Source organism: Salvelinus alpinus, chromosome 26, assembly GCF_045679555.1.
Source record: "Salvelinus alpinus chromosome 26, SLU_Salpinus.1, whole genome shotgun sequence".
Taxonomy (NCBI): domain Eukaryota; kingdom Metazoa; phylum Chordata; class Actinopteri; order Salmoniformes; family Salmonidae; genus Salvelinus; species Salvelinus alpinus.
In genome coordinates this window covers 29,165,408-29,169,381 of record NC_092111.1, presented here as the reverse complement: position 1 = coordinate 29,169,381, position 3,974 = coordinate 29,165,408, and the positions used below count along the sequence as shown (strand labels likewise).

The window sequence follows — 3,974 nt, the reverse complement described above, 5'->3', positions numbered from 1 at the left end:
ACTAAGAGTTGTGAAAATGTAGCCTACCACATACTTGTGAAAATTGCACCAAACCGATTGAAAAAAAACTGTAACGTGCGTGTGATATGTGGCGATGTGTGCCTTTCTGTATAGAAACATAAATAAAGAGAGCATAACAGAGAGCGAGAGAGAGAGAGAGAGAGAGAGAGAGAGAGAGAGAGAGAGAGAGAGAGAGAGAGAGAGAGAGAGAGAGAGAGAGAGAGAGAGAGAGAGAGAGAGAGAGAGAGCGAGCATGTAGCACCAGAAATGGGAGCCCCGGTCCCCCTACAGCTTCCCCTTTTCTCTGCAACATAAAATGTAATCACCATTAATTTCTCAAACGACCTCATAACAGGATGATCAAGCAGCAATTTCTCCTCAGGCTGTAAGAGCATTACAACACCGACATCCCGTTATTAAATCAACTGATCATTCTACATAATGAAAAGGAGTGGGTGTAAAATGACACACTACATGCTGGCTTTTGGCGCAATGCTATTAATATTGTGTTACTGATTCTTTTTGATGGGCCAATTCTTGTGGTCTTCGAATCTCTACATGTGGTTCAGCGAGCCTGCCTCAATGAAATAAAAACCCTACAATGCCTCTGTCCCTCTATCAATGCAGATAACACTTAAAACGACTTAGATGTACAGTCCGCAATCGAGTGAAACAACATAATGCACGTTGAATCATATGGTTGTGGTAAGGTGCAGTTGAGAGTGACTGGTGCACCAGACTCACGTCTCCATGCCAACCAGCTGACGCTATTGACTGACAACATCACACGAATGCACGCGCAAGCACACACGCAATAGTGTTATAATAAATTTATAGTTATCCCGATCGAGTGTATTTAAGGATTCTTGAAAAGGTTTTACAAAAGCTGTGTTCGAATTTATTTCCTTTATAATGTCGACAAAATGACTGATATTACAGGGAAAGCACTCTACTGATCCTGACATATGGTTAGCAGGGGAACCTAGAACAGTTTAACCATGGTCTCTCAGCATAGACTGAGCAACTCTGGATCCAAAACACACACACACACACACTCTCTCTCTCTCTCTCTCTCTCTCTCTCTCTCTCTCTCTCTCTCTCTCTCTCTCTCTCTCTCTCTCTCTCTCTCTCTCTCTCTCTCTCTCTCTCTCTCTCTCTCTCTCTCTCTCTCTCTCTCTCTCTCTCAATACATTCAGTTCAATTTTCATATTCCCCTTTGTTCATCTTGAAATGCCACATTACCTACTGCACACTGAAATCATATTAGTATTTGTTTTTGTGGAGGGGCGTCGTATATAACTCTTCTCCTGACAGTCATTAGAGCAGGGCAGCTTAGCAGAAGCCTTGTTTGCTGTTCCCCGCTCTACATGGGACCTGAGCGCCATCCACCGTCGTCTGCCTCCCGGCTCATTGTTTGCTCCGCCAATAAATTAGTGGTTAAGCACGTCACCTTGATCGACGAGCGCTTGGAATTTAAAGACCCACTCAAAATCTGTCACGCTAAGGGGACACGGCCGAGCACCTCACTGGCTGACCCGGGTCACGTGACTGCCCACCGTTTCATTGATAACGGTAAAGGTGATATGGTTACCCAGGGTGAGACAGATAGGAAGTCATCAGAAGACCGGGCCTGTTGTGGACTGTCTCTCAGTCCTGCTGAGACGATACTACAATGAGTATCTCCTTAGATTACTCAGTGAAGAGCGGCAATGGAAGGTCCTGCTCATTGAGGTCATTCCACTCGGATCACTTTCCAGTCATGAGCGGTCATTAGAACAACTATGGGGCAGATGCGTGCTTCATGCCCAGTAGAGATGGCATCCCTCACAGACATGGTCCTACCAGACTCCTACCAGCTCTCTGGGTTTAGCCTACGGTGCCCATCCGGCCTGCATCTCGGGTTATGGACGCCAGGGCTTCTGTACCACCCACAACCATTACGCACTGAACCAGGATGTGGAGTCGGTCGCGGTGTTCCCCCAGTGCGCCCGGTTAATGTACTCCAGGACCATTTCCTCATTCATGGTACCGCAGCATCGCCAAGGTTACGGGGCGCGGCCCTTGGTCAGCTCCATTGGCTCATGCTACCCACGGTGGCGGGCACGAGCAGGCCAACCTGCGTCCATTCAATGGGTGATCGAACCCGCTGTCACCCCTGCACGAGGCCCACCTTGACGCGTGCTGATCGCCCCTGTCAGAGAGAGCCTCCAACTCACAGACCTTCGACAGGATGAAAGTGAAGAGGAACCTGCCGAAGACAGGTGAGTGTCATGCAGAAGGGGGGATGCAGATTGATGCAACACCTCTCTGTATTGGGTATGGATAGGAATGTAGCCATAAAGTCAGAACTCCAAGTGTAAAGTAATATACTGAAAGAAAGTATAAATGCTACATACACCAATTTCAATGATTTTACTGAGTTACAGTTCAAATAAGGAAATCATTCAATTGAAATACATTTAAAAAAAAGTGTCAAACACAATGTAGCAGCCAAGTAGGCTACTATTTATGGTGGTGAAATGGACAGCACTCTCCAAGGTGAGTCAATGTAGCAGCCAAGTAGGCTACTATCTATGGTGATGAAATGGACAGCACTCTCCAAGGTGAGTCAATGTAACAGCCAAGTAGGCTACTATCTATGGTGATGAAATGGACAGCACTCTCCAAGGTGAGTCAATGTAGCAGTAGAACAAATATAACAATATCGGAATATAACTTCTCCATCTCCGGCTGAATCTGACTCGCTAGTGGGCCTACTAGCTAGTAGAGCTGCCGGTGGGGATGCTGAACTGGTGGGATTAGCATCGCCATTAGGAACAGTTTGCCCCTCACTCCTCTCCTCCGGCACTGACAGTTCTCTGGCTCGTTCTGGGTTTGATTCACCATCTTTCTCTGGATTTTTGAACTTGAAAAATGTCTAACTCGATTGTCTTTTCTTCTACATTTTTTATTTGTCTTTCGCACAATTCAAATTCAGTGGGGAGACGACTAGACTAGGCTATGTGACGTGATTACATAGGGACCTCTTCATTAGCTGACCACCACTACCAAGACCTGAGTCAAGATCAGTTACTTACCCCACCGGCCCTCCCCATAACCCCTACGTACAAATAAGAAAGCAGGTTTGGAATCAGTTTGGCAGGATAGGATGATTACACAGAAGGATCACTGCGCTTGAGAACGAGTTCATCTTCAACAAGTACCTGACCCAGGCACGGTGCGTGGAGCTCGCTACAGCGTTTCAGCTAAACGAGACTCAAAACCTGGTTCCAGAATCGCCGGATGAAACAGAAGAAGCGCGAGAAGGAAGGCCTGCTGCCCAACAAAGCCCCTGCATCAGACCTGGGGGATAGCTGCCTGGTGAAAGCAGACGATGCCGAGACTGAGAAGTCCCTCTATGCCCCTTCCACCTCTTCAACAGTGTCCTCTGGGAGTTAAAGAACCCTTACCTCGTGGCAACAATGGTCTACATATACCAAAGACGATATACATGTCCTAACACGGATAGGTTAAATTAATTCTAAAAGAGTGAATATAAATAAACGTATGCACTACTTGGGGGATACTGAGACAGCGAGAGTGGACAAAGAGATTGGACTATTGTCCAGGCTATGTGGTTAATCTATGGCAGGGGTAGACAACCCTGTTACAGGAGTGCCACAAGTACTGCAGGATTTTGTCCCAACTAGGCACCACACTGAGCTACTTAGCTAATTGATCAGTTCAGTGATGGCCTACATTCAACACACTTGGTCTTCCAGGTCAGTTACATCAAAAACTTGAAGGACCAGGGTTGCCCACCGCTGATCGATGGTGTTGAAATCTCAGCCCGTTCTCTTATGGAACACACCAAGAGGTGCCGATTCTGCAGGTTCCAGATTACGTTTGGACCGGGGGAAATGTGGAAGCTTTACTGTCCACTAGGGGCTACTTGAGCGACTACTAGTAGGTTTGCGGCTTGACAAACAACTTAT

At 46.9% G+C, this 3,974-nt stretch overlaps 1 pseudogene; it reads left to right on the top strand.

Moving 5' to 3' along the window:
* Positions 1-1,672: 1,672 nt before the first annotated feature.
* On the top strand, positions 1,673-3,438 carry LOC139554341 (homeobox protein Hox-A1a-like; annotated as a pseudogene).
* The last annotated feature ends 536 nt before the right edge of the window (positions 3,439-3,974 follow it).